This window comes from Anastrepha obliqua, chromosome 4, assembly GCF_027943255.1.
Source record: "Anastrepha obliqua isolate idAnaObli1 chromosome 4, idAnaObli1_1.0, whole genome shotgun sequence".
Lineage (NCBI taxonomy): Eukaryota > Metazoa > Arthropoda > Insecta > Diptera > Tephritidae > Anastrepha > Anastrepha obliqua.
This window is the reverse complement of record NC_072895.1, coordinates 40,289,066-40,314,031: the sequence shown is the minus strand read 5'-3', so window position 1 is coordinate 40,314,031 and position 24,966 is coordinate 40,289,066. Positions and strand designations below refer to the sequence as shown.

The following is a 24,966-nucleotide window of genomic DNA, read 5'->3' as shown; positions in this document are numbered from 1 at the left end:
ACGATAATTATGCGCAGTTTTGATTATTCGACAACTCAATGCAGTCAAATCGAAACCAATTCGAATGCTCCAATTAAATGTTGTGGTATGGCATTGCAATGCTACTAAAATGCATGAGGCATACACACGTATATACATACATACATACATATGTAAACATATGAAAATTACATGCAGACTAACAGGTGTATTTGTCGCGAGGCCGATATCCGCTGATGGTTAAGAGCGATTATGGCCATCGGCCATCAGCCACCAACCAATTCGCCAGAAACACGCACATGCGACAAGAAGACACGTACATATGTATGTATGTAGACATGTATGCAGGTACCTTGATATAATCTGTCGATATCTGTACAACTACTTCTAGTCATTTCTATGCACGGGTGTGTGTGTGTGTGTGCATATTACATTTAGCTGACGATCGATGGCATAATGAAGCGTAACGACCGTGTAAACCGGTAGCCGTTCGATAGTGAAGAAACATCTTTGACCATTCGCTGGACGGACGGATAGACGGACAGACGCAAGCCGCAAGTCGCACCAGCAGCAGTGGCGAATGGCAATTGGCGGCAAGCAAGGTGACTGTCGCTTGTTCTTAATTTGAATATTTTCACCTTTTGCTTTGTCGTTGTTTATTTGCGTTTGTTTTTATTTTAATTTAATTTTATTTTTTTCTATTTTTTCTTACTTTGTTTTTAGGTGAGGTTTTAAGGTGTAAGGTGTAAATAACCGGACATACACAAATGCATGCATGAAAATAGGTGTAAAAATATCTATGCCTACGTCGAATATACTCACATGTATGTATGTATGTATGCGTGCGTATACTTATGCTATTGACAAATGTAGTAAAAATAGCATATGAACGGTTTTTTGTCGTAGGCCTCCGAAAACAAGCGTTACATCCGCAAACGTTGGGTAGAGCGCCGCATCGACTCCGCAGCTCATTTTAGATCCCCACGTGAAGATAAAGGCATGAAGAAGTCCGCATCGAACAGGGACTATGGAGCAAGTGTATTGAGAAGTAGGCGAATTTTAACGCTTTAATGTTGTAGCGGCTTCTCTGCTTGAGTTTATTTGATTGCCGTAATTTTGACTGAATTATTCCCAATTCCTGTGAGTAGCATGGAATTGACTGATAGACCTAATTTTGAGCTATTGGACTTGTTCTGTTTCTTAATTAACGCGTTAACAGCTTACGCGATTTTAGTCAAGTTTAACAAAACGCGTCAGTTGTTTCTTTCTCGTGCTAACCGGCTCCTTTTGGGCACACCAAGTGAAGCCACGTTCTTCGGCATCTGATCTTTCCAACGTAGAGGAGACTTTCCTCTTCCCCTGTTTTTACCAGCTTGTGCCGCATCGAATACTTTTCGAGCTCGAGTGTTTGTATCCATTCGGACGACATCACCCAGCCAATGAAGCCACTGGATCTTTATTCGCTACACTATGTCTATGCCGTCGTAAAGCTCATACATTGTTCCATCGCCTGCGAAACGTGCAAAGGTCAAAAATGTTCCGCAAAATCTTTTTCTCAAACACTCCAAGGATTTCACAGCTGAGATATTTTTGGTTCTTCGACCCAGAGCATTCAACGATGACTAGAATTTTTTCTCTAATAGATGTTGCCCCGCTCGCGAGTTGCACAAATTTACCATTGTGAGAGCCGAGAGCAGGCTTTTTGATCGCTGTTTCTCTAATAAATCTAGATATTATCTTGTTCCACCCCTTACTGTCGCACATGAATTTGAGAACGTCTGATGCTGCACTTTGCTGTTTATCGCTGACAATTTTTTAAGTTATTTCTTAGGCCTTTTCCTAGAGCACACATCTGCTGCCTCATTTCGTCTTTTGATATTCTTTATTGAGACTTAAAGGATCTGCGGCTTCTTAAAGCACTTTGAGCTTTCGTTGTCGACTTATGAGCCTTGGTCGTAGCCTAATTGCCTACAGCAAAGACAAGTTTATAAGGAGAGATTTGTAATGTCAAATTGATAGAGCTCGGCTTGATAAATAAATGTAACAAAATCACTTTTAATTGAAAATATCAAATTGGAAAGTCGCCATCAGCTCACTTCTCATTTGTGCCGCAATTTGTTCAGATGTCCCAAATAGCCAATCACAGTAATACAGTGGGACACGTGGGTACCGCGGGTAACGAGACCTCTGACTCCTTAGCTAAGATGGGCTCTGGGTCAAAGAAGTTGGCCACTCCCTTTTGCGGCCATCACAGCCACGGTTAGCAAATGGGTAACTACCACCCACAAGCGAGCTTGGCAGGCTGAGACAGGCTGCAGATGGACTAAACTGATGTTACCTGTTATGCCCGATCGACTGTCGCAAACCCTTCTCCCATTAAGTAGAAGCGAGTGCAGACGGCTGGTTGGACTGATGACGGGCCACTTTCTGTGGGCGAAGCACATGGAAAGGTTGGGCACCTCAGACAGTGTAATCTGCCCAGCTTGTGAAGAGGAGGATGAGACGGCGGACCACTTCCTGTGTGTCTGCTCCGCCTTCACTCGAATCAGGTTTGAGGTCTTTGGCACTGATGTGTTAAGAAGCGACCATCTTGGCTCCTTGGCACCACAAGGTCTACTCAGATTTCTTCGGAGATCGGGTAGATTTAAAGAAAATTTAAAGGGAATCCAAGTGTAGTACAATGTCTGAGTGCTGCACTTGCTAGTTGTCCCGACAAAAAAAAAGAAAAAAAAAAAATCAGTGGTATATTCCTAAAATATACTTAGACCAAACTTCTCCTCTACTTTTTAGTGCGTGTGTTGACGTTGCCCGCAGGCCCTAGAGTTTTATGCTGCCTCTGAAAAGTTGAGGCACACAAACGTTCGCAGTTGCTTGTCAGTAACTTTGGTACTCGTATGCCCACAGTTATGCTCGAACTAAATCCTACAACCAACAAAAATCCGTCTACAACGTTCGTTATCTTTAAAGGTCGCAATTTAATAAAAAGTTGTGTCACGCTTGAGAATTGTGGACTCAACTAGAAAATTTTTGCTCTCAGTACTACCGCTGGCTGCGCGGCGAATGATGATAGGATGCAAGCTCTTTAAAAAAAATAATTGCATAATGGCGAATGAAATATTACGCAAATATTACAGCTATTTTTAACATATTAAACTGGAAAATAGCTTCCTAGATCAACAATGAGCATTTTTTTGTTTTATTTGTTAAATCGCCACATAATTTTTGTTCCTTTATCATTCCAGTTATTATCCAGCCACGGCGCTAGCACCTATTGTTCTTTTATTCTCAAATGTGACTATTCAACAACATTCCTCACTTTCTTAAATGAAATATTTTTTATTTGTTGACCATTTACGTCAAAATACCGGTACAAATTCCATATTTATTGCTGAGTTTATTTTCACTTTACCAACTAAAGCAAAAAAAATATTTTCGGTTAGCCAATTCACAATTCACATGCTTACATATGTATGTGGATACACAAAGCATAGACATACTTATTTGTATGTTCGTTAGGCCGGGTCAGTATGTAAGAATTTATTTGTTCTTTCACCATACAAATCTTATAAGAAGATAAAAATTTCGGTGACTACCGATATTTACTTCTTATAATCTCGCGATTTTAATGGAAATACAGCACTCTCCTAAAATACAAATTTTCATTGTTTCATTGGCATGAAATATTCTAATCAAATATTCTTATAAATTTTTCAATTTCAGAATTATGAATGAAATATGGCTGCCAATCGCCAGTGAAATTATTAAAACTCTCAAATTTTGGATATATTGCTGTTAATCAAATTGAAGATTCGCCTTCATCGTATTGGAGTCTGGAGTGTGTGTATAACTATGTACTTGTAAATGTAAGTATAGGTACTTATTTTTATTTAAGCATAGAACTAAGTTCGCGATTTACGTGAAATGTCTATTGAGATCCATACAAATTGCGCTGCCGTGAAATAAGCGTGAAATTTCCTATGTACATCACGGCAAAGTAATAGTCATACAAGGCCTTTCCGTCAGTCCGAACAAAACTACCTTAGTATTGTTCACGAGAAAACGGAGATTGGATGGACTAAGTATTCCAGCACTAAAAGCACTCAGTTTTGCAGACGAAGTTAAATATTTTGAATAAATCTTGGATAAGAAACGGACTTGGAAAACACATGTTTCGCTGAAGGTGGAGGGCACTTAAAGATTTTTCATTAATGTCGTAGAGCCTTTGGTAGAACCTGGGATCTGAAACCAACTGTGTTCCTGTGGATATACACAGCATTTATCAGACCAATTATCGCTTATACAGATGCCGTGAGTACAACCTCCGGCTATGCTCAAATGTTATGCTTCATTTGCTCCCCTTAGATCTTAAAATACAGCAATGAGCAATAAAATCAATGTGTATACTCCATAAATATGGTTTCTGGCACGAAGACGGAACTTCGGTACACAGAGAAAGCTTTAAGATGTTATTTGGGAAGTACTCACTGTTTCTGGCAGCAAAAGACGATCTTATGTCCATACTTTCGTTTGAGAAGAAATTTGATGTCCGATGTCGAGATGCCAGGGAGATAAAATCGAACACTGATTGAGGGCCTTTGTGTTTGAGCATTTTATGCAGTGCACATGAGTAGTACTCGTACGTATGAAGTGTGACTTTTAGATAATGAGGCTGCTGCTGCAAATCTTTTAATTTGTATTTCATACATTCAAAGTGGCGTAAAATTAATCAGTTAATTGTGTTTTTGAGTAACTTTGTTACTTAATAAAAAGAAAAAGATATTGAGTGATTGAAATCTTTAGTTTTGACCTTTACGCGCTCCATTGTGTGTTTCTCACTCCTAAACGCAAAATCCGTTTATTAAGACCGATAGTCTAACACTGAGCTTGGCTAGAAACCTAATGACAGACAATGAGGAGTGAGGCGGTGTATTTTCTTGCTGAAGAAAGCATGACCTATACCTTCATAATTTTAGTATTTTATTAAATATTTCAAGAATTTCAGCATCAACGTACAGGCAGTAGTAGTGTTGGTGCGATTTTATCAAGTTTCAAGCTTCAAACATCTCTAATGCGAACGAAGTCTATGCCCATACTGATTTGCTTATAGAAATGGTGGTACTGCATTCGAGCTAGTGGGCTTTACGCTAAATAGTGGCCGCTGGTGGTGGTTGTTGCCGTTTGGCGCATGTACTCGTGTTATCGGTGTTTAATTTTAAACTTGGCATCTGGTGATTTTCAAAATGAGCGTTAATTGGAGACAGAACGTGGCTAATCTTAAATAGGAAGCATCAAAGCTGCAGATATCTCAAATTTTATTTCGGCAAAATCAATTTTTTTCATAATTTATAAAAACCTTGTGTGAGTACAAACCACTAAATGCCAGTAGCCTGAGATGGACTAGTTTTAAAAATTGTGCGCTTGAATATTATTGTGCGCTTATAAATTAAGGAAAGACTCAGCTTTTCACATTTTTTTTTACCCGCTCTAATGCGTATACAGTTGTGGTAAAAAAAATTGTAGTTGGAGTGTTCAAATAAGTCAGAGTCGCCTTCCCTATTCTGGTTGGCCGAGCTCCTCCTCCAATTTAGTTGTGCCTCTTGATATGTTTCCACAAATGGAGGTATTTTATTAGTTGAGTAGACTCTGAACGGCAGATATTTTTATGAGGATCCTTTTCATAGCATAAATACACCTGGCGGCCGCCATTAGAAAAGACTTTTTCTATCTATTGGTGTTTCGTGCACTTCCAAATCGTAGTCACTCACCAACCCATTCGGTAATTTTATTATAAGGTGGTCGCGCCAATCCACAAAATTTACACTGAACTCCGAATTTAATCCAAAAAGTAACATTCTTTTCATAATTATAGCATCCCCATGTATTGGAGGAATATTTTTAGAAAGAAGTAATTGCTTTTTTGTTACGAGTATCAAATAATATTGGTTGCTTTCGTTTTTCATAATTATAGTAGCATTAAAATTTTGTATTTCCAATTCGCGTGCTGACTAAGCTTCACGTCAATTATCTTTCACTCTTCAATTTCTTCTTTGATTTCAATATTTTTGGGTATTAAACTACCTGTGAATGGCGGTGTTTCCTAAATATTTCCAATGAACTTCGTGTCAAGACTATCACCACGCCATGCCTAAATGCCAATAGTCTGCCGAACTCCCGTCTTCCAAGCTGAGATCTAGGCTATAGACAAAGCAGAAAAAACGGTAAGACTAATAGACTTACCACCGGTAAAAGTTAGCATTTTTGTTGATAGTCAAGCAGCGAACAATGCACTGGACTCAGGAGGTAACTCTCGCTTATCCAAAAACACAACACCACACTTTTTTTGATGCCCGGTCACTCTGGAATGGAGGGAAATGAAAGCGCAGATGAGTGTGCAAGGAAAGGCTCTGAGCTTGATCTTCAGCGAGTAGTAGAGGTCATAGGCATTCTTCTAAACAAACTATACACTACGATTGACTTGAGCGTAATCGCGGAAACCAATAGAAGGTGGTCTCTGACCACTAACTGCAGGGTTTCTAGCCAAAACTGAAACTTAAAAGAACAGCATAGCTTCAACAGATGAATTACCAGCGTCCTCACTGCGCTATTAGCAGCCTAGCCCGCAGAATGGGTTTACCTCACAATGACTCCTGTAGGAGCTGTGGAGATAAAGAAGAAATTGAGTCGATACAACGTCGATACAATGGCCTGCACTTCAAAGAAGCCGTGCCAAATATCTTGACGATCATTTCTTTGAAGACCTGGGAAACTTGCAAAATGTCTCCCTGGAGGGATTAGTTAACTCCTTAAAAAGATCTAAGAGGTTTAATCAGAGTAGGGAGGGGGTGAAATCAAATGCAGGTATCACAATGGGTCTTTGGGCGACTGAGTGTCTTGTCTTAGACAACCAACGTGGCTAACCTAACCTAGCCTAGGTCTCGCCAATAATACCGTTAACTATAATCAAAGTAGAAACTCGTACCTTTTTACTATATACTTTTATGTATATAGTCCAGCAATGTCAATAAAAAAAAGTTGCCAAAAGCCAATGGTATTTTGTACTCACTCAAAACTTGCTGAAATTCTATTTGCTATAAAATTGCATACCTAAAATTCAGGTTTAAAATTGAAAAGTTTTTATGTAATTTTGCAAAAATTTTTTACGAAGCTTGAAACTGTGCGTTACGTGATTTTTGTTGTAAAAATAAAATAAAAAGACTATATGTTTAGTATAAACTATATTTTTATAAAGAAGTAGTGGTGCGTTTATAATTTTGGAACGGGGTGTATATGTAAAGAAATCGGATGGAGTTAGTAGTGGTTAGGTCTCTTATAATCTTAAGACGTTTTTTAATCAACCAACTGATAGCTGTATCCATTAAAATCCTTCAAGCTTGCATCTTCTCACCAGGTATATATATATATATATATATATATATATATATATATATCTATATAATTGAGCTCCTCCTCCTATTTGTGGTGTGCGTCTTGATGTTGTTCCACAAATGGAGGGACCTATAGTTTCAAGCCGACTCTGAACGGCAGGTATTTTTTATGAGGAGCTCTTTCATGGCAGAAATACACTCGGAGGTTTGCCATTGCCAACCGAGAATTAGAAAAATGTTTTTTTTTTGCATTTTGGTGTTTCACCGAGATTCGAACCTACGTTCTCTCTGAATTCCGAATGGTAGTCACGCACAAGCGCATTCGGCTACGGCAGCCGCCAGGTACGCTACTATTATTTTACCTGCAACTGTGCTTATGTATGTGTTGAATGGATGGATGGATGGATGTCCGCATCTTCAAGTGTACATGTTGAATAAAATTTTTTTTTAGTTTGTTTTAGTGATCATATACATATACATATATGTATGTATGTATAAGCTCATAGCTATTGGCAAATTTATTGTCTGTCATACAAGCTCGAAATATTTATTTGCGGGTTTCCCAAAACCGAAGCAAAATAATCGATTAAAAATTCAACGGCAAGTAATGAGCGAGACAATACCGCCGGGTAATATTTTATTTTTATGAGCTTGTACATATGTATTTATAAATACATACAAACAAAATTTTTAAATTTGGACTTTAGCTATGTTATGTTGCGGCTCTGCCTATATGGTGTTGTTGCTGTTGATGTGTTTGTTTCTCAATTTGCTTCAATTAAGTAGAATACTTTGGTGGTTTTGGCATAAGTTTGTACTGCATTAGCTTCCATAATTACATTTTTTTTAATTTATTTCTTTTATCAGTTACTATTTCTTGCTGTGCTCAGCTGATAGTGTGACAGGGTAAATTGATATCCAATCATGTTTTGCAACTTTCACACTTGAAATCCCACATTTTCGGCAGAATTTTTGAGGTATCCATAAATAATTCTCACTCGGTTTGAAGCGTATTTGTTTGCCGGACAGCTCGCTGCGGCGTTTGTCCAAGTTTGTTTGGAAACATTTCCATTCGTTTGCTGTGATTTCGATATTCTTTCCAATAATTTTTTTATTATAAAATTGTTTTCTCTTTTTTGGAATTGTTTTTTTTACAGAATATTTGCTTTGTCATTTGAGAAACGTGCCAAATGATTATTAATAAAAAATCAACGGTTTCTTTTACTGTTTTTAAAGTGTTTTGCGCAACGCGATGCGGTTCGATGTTTGGAATTCCCACTTAAATGGTAAAATAATTATAAGCGCAACAATGTTTCAAAGTTAAATTTAAGATGCCGGTTTGTGAAATATACTTTTTAAATTTCAATCTACTTTTTTCGCCTGCGACAATATTTTCGATTTAATGTTCGTGTGCAGTGGTTAGGGATGCGCCGATACAGATATTTAGAAATGGATACTCGATACTTTTACTTGAAATCAAATACTTTTGTTCACACTGCTTTATTTCTTTTCACAAATACTTGCTCTAACCACTCACTGCAAAAAGTGCGACCACTCCCAGATGCGTCCCGGAATTAGTCGTAAAGGAGCAGGCGACTAACGTCACTTTTAAACTCTTAATATGGAATTTGCCGTTCCTTTTTGCTTAGGCATTTCCTATGAGTATCCTAATTGCACCCTTTTGTACCCGAATGGGTATGAAGTGACACTAGTCGGATGCGAAATACGAAATTTGTATCTATGCCACACTCATCTGTATACAACGCAACAGGCGAAGTACCACACTTGAAATCCGAAGTGCAAATTTTGGCACAGGAAAACAAAATGTATTGTATTTATTATCTTTTTCCTTCTATGTGCCTTGAAAATTTTAATATCCAATTTTTTTATTTAAATATTAAAAGTAACTTTATATTTCATGGGAAAAATTCACACGCTCGCGAACGAAACTCGAACAAGAGCCTTTAGACTCTCAGACTGTACTCTTCACATTATGCTATTGCTGTCATGTATGGGTGGAGTGGTTATTTATGATTTCTTGTCAGCCTTGTTACTTTCACACGTTTAAAATAAAAAACTAAAAATGTTTTTAACGCGGTTTACACGCTTCAGAGATGGTTGTGAAGGCACAAATGACAATGCACATACGGGCCGCCGCGGGTCACCGAAAACTCCCTCGAAATTGTTCGTAAATTTATCAAAAATGAAATGAAATCATCGTTGAAATTCATAGAATCGGAGTTGACTATCTTAAAAACATCAATTTATCGCATTTTAACTAATAATTTGGGCTTACGAAAGGTCTGTGCATGTTTCATTCCACACCAGTTAACTGAAGACCGAAATATGCTTGAGGTGAGAAAGGGCGAGCACTTCCTTTACAACATTTTAACTGATGATGAAACGTGGTGTTTTCAATATGAACCTGAAACTAAGCGTCAAAGGGCCGAATGGAAGGTCCCAGATGAGCCACCACCCAAAAAATCGCGCTTGGAGAAGTCGAAAATCAAGTCGATGCTCATTTGTTTTTACAATTCCAAAGCAATTATCCACAAGGAGTTCATGCCAATGGCCCGAACCGTCAATACAATTTTCTACCTTGGCGTTTGAAAACGTTTGTTGCTTCCCATTCATCGAATTCGCCTTCAATACCGCACTTCTCACCGATCCACTCTTCTGACTGATTTTTTGACTAGAAATCGCATTTAACCATCAATCACTCAACGCCCTGATAGGGCTCCCTGTGACTTCCACCTATTCGGAAAATTGCATTTGGCCATGAAAGGAAAACAATTTGCTTCCGTAGAAGCCATCCAACAGTTGTGTACTGACACTCCTTTGAAAACCTTTTAGATCGCGTAAAACAGTGTGGCAGTGGCAAGCATGTACTTATTAATACCTTCAATATAAACGTTTCCTCTATTCTCATAACGCTTTCATTCGAATCTTCCCTCGTCCTGTTTTGAAATACTTCTTCATCAGTCAACTCTACTCCTTTGTAGCTACTCTGCACAAGGCGGAAACTGGCTTTGGGGCTTATATATATTATATTTAGCCTTATCGCATATCAAGCAAATTGGATGGTTTAAACGAAAGCAGTTTATTAAAATTTGGCATCACAGTACTAAGTGTGCCGTTAGCCTTAATGAAAGTCATTTAAATCCAACACAACCTTAAGTTGGCCAACAGTTTGACTAGCAGGAACGCAGTAAAGGTGCGCAGCCCTATGAATGTCGAAAAAAATATCACCATTGCCCTTAATTTTGATATGGAAAGGTTGGTTACCTGTTGTGCGTCATCTTCGATGTGTGCTCGGTCCATTCGACAACACTTAATTCAATAGAAAACAAGTGCACGCAACAGATCGTCATTGCTGCTTCCATATTTCTTCAAAATGTTTTTTGTTTCAGTGACGAATTTATCTAAGATTTCTGAAGCATATCACAAAAATTTTGTTTCTCTATTACTCCAACGGCCCAATTATTGGGGCGATAAGCGAGAATTCGTAGAAGGAGGAACTGAAGGTGATTTCAAAATGAGCCCATGAAAAGCACTTGAAATATTTGAATATGTGGGAAGACTATGTATATTGAAGGGAGCACAATAAATAGCAATGAGTAATTGAATTGTTTTCATTTTATGCCCAAATTTTTGCTACTTTCTGAAAAAGATTTTGATTCGTATAGTCTGAATGCATATGGAATCTAAATCATTATTGGGTTACTGCGGAAAGAGTACAGCTATTCTTAATTGGAAATACTAATGGTAGTACGGCTCGACATTCCAATCACTACCAATCGACATACCAATCGCTATACATACCAATCACTCCTCGAATATTGCACCGCCGCTCTATATTATTATTTCTCGCTATAAAAATACATACCTACTAAACCCTTTTGTTCTGTTCGAAACAAAGATGATTTGCGTTGTTTTTATGGCTCTGCATGCTAAGCCTTTTTTAATTTTTGTTTTGCGAAAAATATTTCTAATTGGAACTAATTTTATTATATCTGCCCCATATATTTTTAGAACTATTCGGGTTAACGTTGTGTGAATACGTCGGTTTTTAAATAGATTTACAAATGTGTAGCCACTTTTTACTTTGAATATAAATTACGAATGCATAGCTGAGTCGCGTGTGTCAATTCTAATTACGAGAACTTATAAATAATTAAATACATGTACGTAAATTTGTAATTGTGCTGCTATTGTAACTGGGCCGTTTCGATTTCATTTTGTGCTATTTTTAGACAATTGTAATGTAAGTAAAATTAATAATGGCATTGACGACTCGCTGGCTGCTGCACTATTCATACTTGACAAAAATAGCAATAAATAGTAAGTAAATGTGAGCAAAAATTTATTTATTTTTACACATATAGTATTGCAAAGCATGAGTGTGATTATTATTTTATACTTTATTTGTTGCAAACTGAAAGAACGTGCAAATGTGCCTTCTAGGGATATACATACATACATTTTCGGGACTTTACTGATGTTGGGATTTTATTTTGTAATTTTGGGATGCCGGATCTGCCCCAAAATTAAGAGGCTTTTGATTTTGTTAAAATTTATTGTATGCTAAATGTTATGTGACTAAATCTAACCTGAGTTTCTTCGGTCAATAGCTAATGCTCCATGGTATATGCCGAACGCCAATATACTTGGAGCCGAACGCCAATATACTTACATCGTAATTTTATCATTGAGACTGTTAAAAAATACGACATTTAAGTGGCCTACTTTGCCAAGATGGAAGGAATTTATGATCAATCATAGCAAATATTGCAAGTACAGGTATCGAGTAATTGTCAATTGTCATTTTTGGCTATTTTTTCGCGTTCTAAATTTTCAAAAATTCAATTCTCCGCCAAATGCAAACTCAGCGGTTTTATTAAAAAAGGTGTTGGCAAGGCTTGAAGCTCAACTAATGATGCAAAACAAGCTTCTCAATTTCTGATTTATGTGATGAAAATTTTACTAATCCCAACTGATTTAAAAAAAATTTACTTAACAATGCTGCGATATGGATTGTTTAGTCACAGGATTTTCGAAATTAAAAAATTTCGGTATCCCAAAATGGACATCTCTAATACATACATACATGTGAGTATTTATATAACCTTTTCACTGAGCTGCATCCCTTCACATTTATATTTGGTTGAAAATATTGGGGAAATCAAACAAGGTAATAAACGTGATTAATTGGAAAAAATGCAAAGGGATATTAAAAATCCAAAAATTTTAAAATTGATTTATTAACCTACAGCTAAAGTAAAATATGGGACGTGGTTCTATTTAATAACCAGACTGACGCTGCTAGAAAGGAATTAGACATACGGCAAACGGCTGCAACCGACAGCTGTTCATTCTATATTCTTCTCTTTCGGAGACATTACTTCTCGCTTCTGTAGGCAAATTGGTGTGGCTGTAGACTTCGTTCGCATTACAGCTTTTTGTTTTCGTTTCACCGCAGCAAATGTCAATGTTTGCCAAAATTGTGATTAAAATTATCGTGTTTCAAGTGGACGAAGAACGTCAAATGTTTGTGCTGATACATTGAATGTCACTAAAAATGAACCAAACTTTTAAAAGGGATAGTAAGGTATGTCACGAACCGTGGTTTCTTATTTAGGATGCCGAAAGGAAGCTTTAATCCATACACTGGCAGAACCCAACTCACCAGTGAGCCAGAAAAGCTTCAATAAGTAAATAGAAATTCAAAGCAATGCTGATTTTTTGATCGCTATTCATCATCGATACATATCTTTACTGAGTTTCTGAAGACCAAACTATTAGCCATAATTACAACTTTCACGCTATTGCTCAATCTCGTGAAATAATAAGGAAAAATTACCTAATTTCTGAAAGAGAATTCATGGGATCTCCCTCAGTAAAGCGTGCCGAAACATTCCTTACTACCTCTCACGCGGTTGCAAGCCCATAAGTGCATCTTGCATCTCAAGGTTAAGCGATCCCTTTTATACGCCAGTTCTTGTGGTGTGCGACCTCTATCTGTTCCTTAAGGTGAAATCTGCAGTAAAAGCAAAGATTACCAGTTTCGAACAATGAAAGATTCTCATGCGTCTAGTAGAGATAAGGGAGGGAAAGGGGTGTATAATAAAGTTAATGGGTTAGTGCCCAGGTTCAAAATCTTAGGTATGAAACAGCAAATGATAGAAGAAGCTTTTTCTAATAGCGATCGCCCTTCGGTAGTTAAGGCAAACCTCACTCGGGGATATTTCTGCCATTAAAAATCTAGTTATAAAAAACCATCTGATGTTTGGAGCGACGTATAACTGTAGGCTCTTTAACTTGTGAAACGCTCGCGATATAAATCGAGATCAGCTAGATGTTCGATTCTGATTCTCCTTCATTTGCAAATTCTTAATGCAGAACGCAAGCGATTACAGTAAGAAATTGTTCATTCATTTTAATTCAAATATAATAAATAATTATTTCTTCCTTTTTACATTTAACGTAACTATAAAATATTATATTAGATATTATATAATATTGGTGATTGTCCCTGCTTCGTGCTGCTGCAATCAACTGCTTAATAGTCCTTAATCCTGTCCACTCTCTTATGTTACGTACCCAAGACATTTGCTTCCTTCCAATTCCTCGTTTGCCTTCCATTTTACCTTGGGCAAGCAGTTGCAACAACTCACATTTAGGACCACGCATAATATGACCAAAATATGCGGTTTTGCTGCGCTTTATTGATAATATAGTTTTTTGATAGTAAAAGTTTTCTGTTCTTTCTAAGTTTTGTTAAGACTTCTTTGTTAATAGCTTTGCCTATCTACGACATTTTCATCTACCGCCGATAGCACCACATCTCAAACGCCTCTAATTGGTTCACACTCGTATCCTTTAGTATCCATGCCTCCACAGGCCAAACGTAATATTTAAGGTACCGATGACGTAATTTCATGTTCAAGCTTTTATTGGAAATAATTATAATTGGAAATAATATATATTGGAAATAATTATTGAAGAAAGCTTCCCTCGCTGCTTCAATCCAACAGCAAATTTCTCTGTTACTTATTTGTTCATGATTCGCTAAGCCAACGTCCTAGGTACTTAAATCATGATACTCTTTGGATGAGATATTCATTCTGGTTAGGTTCCACTAAATTCCTCTGCCATATTGAGCATTGCCAAGCACATCATCAATTACGATCAGAAACAAAAGCGGCGATAGAATGCAGTCTTGTTTCACTTCAGCAATTGGTTCATTGGGGTTGGATAATGTGCAGTCGTGCAGCACTCAGAATAGAAAATTTTAATATTGGGACAGTATTATGTTTATCAATTCATCTGAGACTCCCTTACGCCGGAATGCGCTCCAGATACTTTGAAGCTGGAATCGATAAAAAGCCCTTTTAAAGTCGACGAGAACGAGGTACAGCGTTTCTTGCATTTCGACGATTTGCTCTGAAATCAGCCAGACGTTAGCTATTTGATCCACACACGATTTTCTCGATCTAAATCCAGCTGGCGGCCTACGTAATGTGCAATCAACCAATTCAAATAATTTTTAGCTCTACTTTTTACTCCATTTCAACCTCGACAAGCCCTTATTGGAAAACCCTTAACCTTTTGACAGTTTGCTGTTCTGCCTATGAATATTTATTTATTTACACAATAATTAACCTCAATCCCACATTGCTTATACACACACACATATATACATACATAGATATTCGTCAGCAACAAAAGTGACCTTTGACAATTTCATTAGAGTTAGAGTTAGTCATACACGCAATTGCTCTTGCACACAAACTAATACATACTCGTACATATGTCTGTATGCTAATAGCGTTAACGTGAAACCTTTTTCTGTCATTTCATAACTCCATGCAACCATTCAACCACATTGTCATCCATTTGTTGGTTGCGCGCGCATGCATAATCACTGCTTAAGTCGTTGTTTAAGCCTAATTTTTTCTGCTTTACTGTCGTGTTTCTGAAAACATGGCCAACGTGCTGTAACCAATAATATTTTCTACGTCATCGTTTCACAAATCGACAACCGCAATGTCCACATGGCACAGTGTGTCAGTCGGGGACAGAAATGTGCGTTGAAATAAGTTCTAAAATAAAAATTTTAATTTGAGGTACTAAAACTTTAAATATTCATATATATGTGCATTATTTGTTTGTATATACTATAAGTATAGTACGTCCACTTTTCAGTCCATGTGTTATACAATGTAAGACATGCACTCGACTGATTCTAACGCATACGGCGGAAACAAGAGCAGACACTTCCATAACTCAGCGGTATATTAGCACTGTCGAAAATATTGTGATGTAACAGACGTGGGCCGGTGGATAAGAGGAAGGAGAAAAGGAGGTGGAGAGATCATATTCGCAGAATGCCGAGCGAACGTAAAGCAAATAGGGCGATGAACGGCAGAATAATCCACACTAGACCATTCGGGCGACCAACAAAGATATGTCACGAATGCTGGACATCCAAATTCACTGAATTACAGTAAAAGTTATCCAAATACCATATATTGTTATAAGCCGGAATTTTCCTAAATAAACAAATAAGAAGAAGAAGGAAAGAAGAACTTGTTGACTTTTCTGGTAATTGTTTGGAATGATATTTTCGGAATGTGAAGCTATGCCTCATGACACTAAACACCAGACGTTTTATATACCTGCTCATACAAGGCGGCGCAGAATTAATCGCTCTATCGGAAGATTTTTAATTTTTGCAAATGGTGTCGTATGTCAATCATATTTGACACTTGTGAACTAAACAGCTGCAGTGAGCAAACAGGCAAGGAAAGGAGTACGTAAAAGTCAAAAAGAAAGATTTCCATCACTCAAAATCATCAATTTTTTATTAACTTAAAAGTTATTCAAAAACAAAATTGGATGATTATTTTTGCGTCTATTCATCTAGCGGCCACCGTAACCGAATGGGTTGGTGCGTGACTACCATTCGGAATTCAGAGAGAGAACGTAGGTTCGAATATCGGTGAAAGACCAAAATAAAGAAAAAGTTTTCTCTAAAAGGGGTTGCCCTCGGCAGGTATTGGCAAACCTCCGAGTGTATTTCTGCCATGAAAAAGCTCCTCATGAAAAATATCTGCCGTTCGGAGTCGGCTTGAAACAATAGGTCCCTCCAACACCAAGACACACGTCACAAATAGGATATACTGCTGATATACCGTAAAATATTTATTTTCATTATGATTCATAAGCTCAGCTTTTCTCTCCTAAATCAGTATTCAGAGCGCTCCTATCAATTTTTAAACTCAAAAGTTACTTGAAGATCGCCCACTGTGCAGCATAACGACTTCGCGGTCAACATAGACATCGGCAACCGCAGCCACAACAATAATAATAAAAGTAATGCAAGTAAAAATAACAATAACAACGTCATCGATTGTCAACTTAAGCCGCAAATGCGCTTATCTATGTATGTAAATATTATGACAAACACAAGTCAGTGAGACGAGATCAGCGTTGCCACAAACAATGCCCACCGCAATATCGCGTACTTATAAGCATAAAAGTGCACATATACACAATACGCATACATATGTGTGTGTGTATCGCCAGGAATATACATAAAATACAATACTGAGCACTGATGCTATTCATATGTATGCATGTATGTATGTGTGTGAATGTGTTTGAGTTCGCCATGTAGCAATGATGTTTTGCGTATCTCTAGCATCCATTGCCATTTGTTGGCACAAAAGTTGGTTACAGATAAAATTGAGCCGTATGAACTGTGAGTAGACATGTATGTGTGTGTGTGTGTGTGCGCTAGTGTACAAACTTACAATAACAAAATTGATTTGTTTCGTTTGTCATCACTTTGCCGTTTATTCGATTTAGCTTCGTTTTGGCTTCGTTGTGTTGGTCGGTGGTTACCTTTGGCTCTTTTTGCGGCTTTTGCCATCTTTATGGTCTTTGAAAATCTGTCGAATGTGCATTCGAACGTTTATTTGTTCAATCATTCGTGCACTCGTCGTTCTTTTCTTCATGCGCTCAATCCAGCTGACTGTCAGTCAATTCCCGTGTGTTTCAATACTTCTTACTTATTTACATACAAGCATACATACATACAAACGTTTATATCTACTCCTAGTTAAATTTTTTGTGGTAATCGACGTTTTGTTGGATTTGTACAAACATACAATTATATACGCATGTGTGTGTTTATGTGAATATGTGTGAATGTTTGTATGTAGCTGGCCTGTCGATTTGTTCATGGCACATTCAGGTTGTCATGCCGGTGGACCACATAGGTCGATCGATTCTGTCTTTCTTCATCTGTATGAACTACTGCCTTGCATCTGTGTATGGATGAATGTATGTTTTTGTTTGCTTGTGTTTTCGTTTCGTATTATTGTGATTTCCATAGCTGTTGTTATTACATGAGTTGTTGTTGTTGCCTGCACTTACGTTTATGTTTCACATCAATGTTCACCTGAAGGAGGCGGTGGATGGATGGATAGTTTCACATTAAATCTCTTATTTAGCTACACGCAGCTGTACTTGAATGAACGAAAAAAAAACGAAGCCAAAACAAAAAAAAAAATAATAATAATGAATTGAGTACAGTGACTTGGCATTTTTCGTTGGCGCCGCTCGGCTTCTTTTTTCTTTTTTTCTTCTTTCTTTTTTTGTGTTTTTGAACACTTTTTTGGAGTTAATGATTTCATTTTATGCATAGATAATAAATAAAAAATGCCTTTGTAATAAAATAATTATTTGTTAAGCACGAAATTGGTTTTTTGAATTATTTAATTTGTCATTTCATAAATGATTTTTAATGACTTATTTGTTTGGTAAGTTTCTATGTATTTATTGCGCTGTGTGACCAAGCAGTTTCTTTTCAAAAAGTAGTGGATTTATGTGCCGCATACGACATGCAAACTGCTACTTAATGAATTTTTCCTTGGAACTCAAAAGCCTTTTGCCGGTCGGATCGCCAATCATGGCCAAAATAAGAAGAAAAAAAAACGATAGAAAATAGATCAACTCTCAACAGAGTTCCTTCAGAAAGGTTGAGTTTACATTTTTGATTTGATTGACAAATGATTTTAAGTTATAAAAACGATAAAATGACGGTCCGGGTTAAAGGTTGGTTCTCTCAATAACTTCGACCAAGTATTTCGATTTTTGGCAGGCATTCTGCAGTTTTTCGGTTCAAAGATTTTGGTGTCGTCATTAACTGTGTTAATCCAGGTTTTCATTGGACGATCATTTTATAGGGCACATACGGCTTACAATTGTAAATATTTTTTGTAATTTCGTTTGAATTTATCCTCAAAACTTGTCCAGCTCTCTTAAGGGGTTAGAGGCCTGAAAAAATGATGATTTTCATAAATTTTGTTTGCTAATCATTTGCTTTATTTTACAAAGTAAAAACATAGCATTAATACATATTGTTTCGACTTGACTTCAACAAAATTAAAAAAAAAAAAACGCTAGCTACTTGCTCTCGAACACTCTGGAGCGCCCGAGCTCCCTTTGTTAATTGTTGAATAACTGGAAAAGTCTTTCTCACTTCAAATTTTCTCACAATATTTTTAAGATATTATACTTTAAGAAAGTGCAAAAAAAAATCCAATTTTTTTTAAATTCTGACTACCTCTAACCCCTTAAGATGCTGAAGCGTGATGTAGTCGGCGATTTAGCGCAGCTAGGCATTCATTCTTGTAATGTAAGCGATATAGTCCGGGAGCCAGGGGTCGATTTTGGACTGCGTTTTCACACCGTTAAATTCTTAACTATACTTGTGATTTAGCTTTCATGAATAACGAAAGTGAACGTCAGCTGACGCACCCGCGGTGGGAGTGATTGTGGGAGGGTACGAAACGTGTCGAAAAAAAATTTCTACCAACTCATTTAATATCAACTGAAATTTTTTTTATGTATTGTTGATATTTAGTAGAATAAAAAAAAATAGTCAGCTGCACCGTAGAGGGGGGAAAATACGTCAGCTGAATAGGCGAACTTGTAAAATGAATTAAAAAGTAAAAAACCGATTGAAATTTGTTTACATAATTTTGAACATATATGAAAATATAATAAAGATGGTCAGCTGCGTTTATAACGGTAGAAAGACCGTCAGCCGAAGCGTTGCAAATTCCGCGCGCCGCCGAGATGTATGGACGCAATGATATATTCTTGCCGGTATTAAATGAGTTGTTAAAAATTTTTTTTCGACACGTTTCGCAGCATCCCACGCACATACCCACCGCTACTGGACCAGCTGACGGTTGGTTTCGTCATCCATTGGATGGCGTTTGCCTTCAGTATTAAAATCAGTCGGCATGAAATGATGAGGTCAAAATCACCCCTGGATCCTGGACTAATAGTTGACGTAATCAATCAGCATTGGACCAAGGAAGTAGCGTAGGATTTTTCGCTCGAATATTTTAAGCTTTTCTTCATACGCCTTACGCGTCGCCTAGGTTTCAGAAGCATAAGTAAGGCAAGACCCAATTATTATTTTATAAAGTTTCAGTCGTTTCAATCGAGCTGGCTTAACGCCAAACTTTAAGCGCATTTGAGTGTTAAACTACAACAGTACGAAGCGCTGCAAAGGCCTACTTCTAAAGATGGATCGAAACGAGCTTTAATGGCTCATCTTCCAAATGGTATCGGAATTATGTCTCAGGTCAGATATCGCAGCAGCCGACGTTAATACCAGTTGAGCTTTCATACTGCTGAGGACTGACGATCGCCTATCAATACACACTTTTAACTTGGCCCATTGAACCAAATGCGTTCTTTCGCTGCCTAAACACTATAAGAAAGAAATAATAACTTCAGTTTTTGAGCGTGACGTGACTTCTTCCTTATTATTATTATTATTATTAGGAGATTCAGCGCTGTATTCAAGTTTTGCTCCCAGTCCACTCTTCCCTTGGTGGAATGTGGGTAGAGAATGTTCCGCTTGGACTAAGCGGGGATATGCTGATCCGTTGGCAGGGAGAAGAACTCAACGGTTTGAGTTCAATTTCCGCCTTCGGTAAAATATGTTTAACCAGATATTACCCCGTTTATGTATCATGCTGGCGGTTTCATCTTCCTCCCCACCTGCAAATTCCAATGTAGTATATATATTCCCAGGTTAGTAAGATGATAATTCCATCTACAATGCTTTGTTAAAGTTCCAGTGATGATGCTAAAATTATTATTTTTCCATTCTAAGCAAACCTTAGAATGTTTATATATAATTAACTATTTTTATAATTGCTTTGCAAAGCGACAAACCTGGTAGATTGTCCCAGTATGATTTTCAGACCCACAAAATGGCTTTGGGCCTATAAATACGGAGGCCACCCCTTTCTTAGCTAATTTATCTGCCATTTCATTTCCAGCTTCACTATTAAAATCCTCTGCAATTCTAAGTAGTTCCTATCATTTTTCGATAACCGCCCGTCCAAAACGGCTCTGGGGATGTTCGTTCTTCCGTATCATATTTCATGACTAAGATTGCGGGAGAAAGTGCGCCCATTAGCATCTCTGGTGAATTCCTTGCAGCGTACGGGCGGACAATATAACAACAGTATTCTCTGGCTGGAAACTCACTGGCGACCTGCAGAGCTTGCTATGAGTAATCGCTTTAAATGCCTCGAGCTGTTGGGTCTTTGCGCGAAGAACTCAAATTCTGCGTTCTTCATGCTCACTCAACTAAGTATTCACAAGTCAAGTAAGGCGCAATTTCTGTCCTTGCTAAAGTAGACACACTGCCTAATAATTCTGAATAGGGTTTTTGTAACTGTGATTGCCCATCGGCAGCTTTTGGTCAGCCTGCGAGTGTATTTCTGTATGATAAAAGGCTATTTGCTGTTCCGTGGAGTCATAAAACTATGGAGCACTCCATTGGGGGACAACATCAAGAGACAACCATAAAGTGGAGGATAAGCTCGTCTAAATGACGATTGCACTTGCATACAGTGAAACCGCATCAAATTCTACATATACAGTTGTTGGTACTCAACCGAGCAAAGGCTTTGAGGTGTCGTCCTGCCATCTGGCAAGCCACACCTCATCTGCACGAAAACCTGTGTGACAAGAATTTTATTATTTATTACAAAGCGATAGTCTTAACAAAATAATACACAACATCTTAAAGCACATTAATAATTATAATATTTCGTTTTTTGGATTTTCAGTCATGAATCAGCTGCTATAAAAACTGTCTGTCCTTCGGTGGGATTAAGTGGATAAAACGCTTTTCATACGAAAAAGCACTTAGTGCATCAGAGACTCATTCACCATCCACCACTTTGCGCAAAAAAAGGAGTGTACATAAGTAAGTAAGTAATTTGATATCTCGTCACCATAAACACTTAATGCATTACTTACGTATGCGCATACACGCAAGCATACATGTGCATGTGTGTATGTATGGATGTGTGTGTTCTTACACAATAAATTGACCGATGAATTCGATGATTCACAACAGATCGAACTTCAGCTACCACAAGCAGAGTCAGAGTCACAGTCGGGGTCGGAGGCGGGGTCCGAGTCAAAGCCATTGACTTGGCAAGGAGCGAACCATTAAGAGCAAATGAACAGTGGACAGCGACATATTTGTTGTTTGTACAAATGCATATGTATGTATGTACATATATAAACGTCGTTTTGTATGAGATTCATAAAATTACAAATAGTTAACATCCCACAGCAAATTAAACTTGCAAAGAAACCCTGAACTAGTGAAAAAAATTTCTGGTTCAGAACTAGTACGATTTTTACTAGTTACGAACCACTTTGCAACACGTCCCAGCCCACCAGCGGAATCTGCAAAACGCACAATTAGGACTACCTAAAGTACATGATTAGGATACCCTAAGGGTCTCAAAGGAGTATATGCGCCGGAAAAAAGGGCCCCCTTAATTTAAAATATGTGAAAAAGTACGCCTATAATGGGTGCTTACATCTTTTGCTGGTTGTTTGGCTGAGCTCCTCTTCCAATTTATGCAGTGCGTCTTCATTTTTTCTGCAAATGGAGGACCTACAATTTCATGTCGCGTTTTTTTATTGGGAGTTTTTCATGGCAGCTATATAGTGAGGAAGCTCACTCAGATAACGGGCAAAGACTCCTCTATTCCCATAAGATTTTTAGAACGGATTTCATAAATAATCTGTAGATAACATAGACGGATAATTTTGGTATTATTGCATTTATTTATAATTAATCAGCGATTGCAAAAAAGAATAAGCAGCAACGTGGTAACAAAGAGATACAATGTGAGCTTTAAAGGCTCCGATGCAGTGCTCTTGATTACCTCCTTTTCACTCCATATTCAGAGCGCTCCTTCAGGGTGTTGCGGTTTGATTTCCCTCTCACTCCTGCTTCGAAGCCCTTCGCATTTGGCTGACTGTAGTGTGACTGTGATAATATCCCTTCTCGTACATTCCGAGCGTGGCGTCAGCTCCTGGTTTATCATCAACTATCGGCTGGTTTCTTTTAAAAAATGCTACAAAGGCACAGTTTCATACTTTACAATGATTTTTAATTTATTATAAAGCACAAAGAACAATCGTGAGATGCAACTTCATTTAAATAGACGCCTTAAAGGGGTCTTCTGTAGGTTATTTTATCTTAGTGATATTTCCGGTTTAATTTGATAAATGACTCAGCCCATATTGGTTTTTAGAGTCTGGATCGAATGTTTTTTGGATTATTCGCATATCATTTGATCTTCAACGACAGCCTACAATAAAGGACAACGGAGTCTAATGGCAACTATTGATATGGAATATTCTGAAAGATTTTTGTGCAGACTTTTTTAGATTAAGCTTTTCTATTATTGAGGTATTTTTTAGAAAAAATATTTTTTAAAACTAATTTTATCTATGTATAAAAACTCGATTTTTGAAGTTATTTTCAAATCGGTCCTACTCCCGTAAATCTTAATATTTTCCCAAAATATTTCGGACGAAGTCCTTAAATGTATTAATTTTATAATTCCAGTGGAAACTTATACCCATTTTTTTTTTTGTGTGCAGTGTGATACATCAATATCAAGGCGTAGACCTACTAAATATTAATGTTCTTACCATTGACCAAAAAAAGTCAGTAACTAATGGGGTGCTCAATACTTTCGGCCAAGGCTGTATGTAACTCGTTCTTGTTGTTGTAGTAGCAGCATAAATAGCTCGCAAACATGTACGGAGAAAGCTGTTGGAGTGACAGTCCTTTTCCGGATATAAATTCGGGCCGTTTCGGTAAAGTAAAACTGTTGTGGGAACGATATGTAATTCGTTGAGCTCAACACTGGCTCGGAGCTATCGAAAAAGAATGCAGAGCTTACTAAATTTCGTCCTCGAATTTAATACCCACAAATTTAGAATTATACAAGAAGGCATGCAATGAGGGACACTTTACAACTTTACTAGTTGCTTATGCGAAAAGAAGCAGAAGGTCCTCAAACTAGCCACGGTTCCAAATTAACTAGAAAAACACCAGTTGCGTGAATTTTCCAGCAGGTTATATGCATTTAAAATACAAAAAGACTCCACGGCGGAGAGGGTTACACAGATGCGTACAAGTAGTCAAGTTCGATCAACACAATACCAAGTCAATTGGTCGTCGTCGGCTAATGGGCACTTGCAATGCATGCTGCGCATATGTGACAAACATACATGAATACACACATATAAGCATATGAACATACAAATGCATGCACAAATTGCCAGTATGTCTGCGCGCGCGTAAATCAACCAAAAGTGGCAAGTGATGAAATGACGAGCATTAATCATATTCGCTTTTTGGAGATTTCTGCCTTTTTTGTTTTTGGCCAGCGCGCGCATAAAACCAAACAATCGATCGCAACGAAATGCTGACTGCCTGGCGGGCTGATTGGGCAGGCTTACTGCCTGCTGCCACCGCAACTGCCTCGATTAGCTTTTTGGCTACCAGTCGGACGACCAACTGGCCATTCGCATGACGGTGCCTATTTTCTGGCTGACTGGCTACGGCTATGGCTGTGCATCAGTCTGTGCCTGGGCGTTCGCGTTATAATTTAAATAATCAGAAAATGTTGAGAAGTAAATTTTACGCTTTATGAATTTTTATGAACAATTGCTGCTGTCGAACAAGTCCGTTGACTTTGTTTTCATATGCCACACTTTTTTCAGATTTCTTAATGATTATCGTATTTTTTATGGATTTTTATTTTGATCACATTAATCGTTAAGTTGGCAGGGAAGGGGGTAAAAGTCGGTGTTTATAAATCAATGAAACATATGCATGCACATAGAAAACGAGACATGCGCTGCCGTTTAGAGTGATTTTGTGTGTGAGTGTTTTTTTTTTGGCGCATGAAATATGAGACATGCCAGGCAGCAGATTTGCCGCTTCAAAATAGGTGGGCAGGGGTTAGAAGATTTAAATGCAAGACGAAAAGGGTGATAGATTAAAATTGCATATGAACACGATTTCTGTTGAAGATAATATGCAAATGTATGTGAGTGTAAGTAGTTACATACAAATGATAGATTTCTTGTTATGCCCATTTCGGAAGTGTAGGAAGGAGGAGAATATCAAATTTGCTAGGGAATAATATTTTTGCTGACCAGTCTGTCTTATAGTGTTTTC

The 24,966-nt window shown here is 37.7% G+C and overlaps 1 protein-coding gene across 3 annotated transcripts in view; it reads left to right on the top strand.

Moving 5' to 3' along the window:
• The window catches only part of LOC129243708 (BMP-binding endothelial regulator protein), a 161,312-nt gene that overhangs the window by 64,770 nt on the left and 71,576 nt on the right, over window positions 1-24,966 (top strand). For 2 of the 3 annotated variants that reach the window (XM_054880928.1, XM_054880926.1), the window contains 2 exons: window positions 3,700-3,842; window positions 21,533-21,672. The gene's annotated coding sequence lies outside the window, so the exon portion shown is untranslated. Of the gene's footprint in view, window positions 1-3,699; window positions 3,843-21,532; window positions 21,677-24,966 lie in introns of all 3 variants that reach the window. The other variant, XM_054880927.1, reaches the window with a different exon arrangement.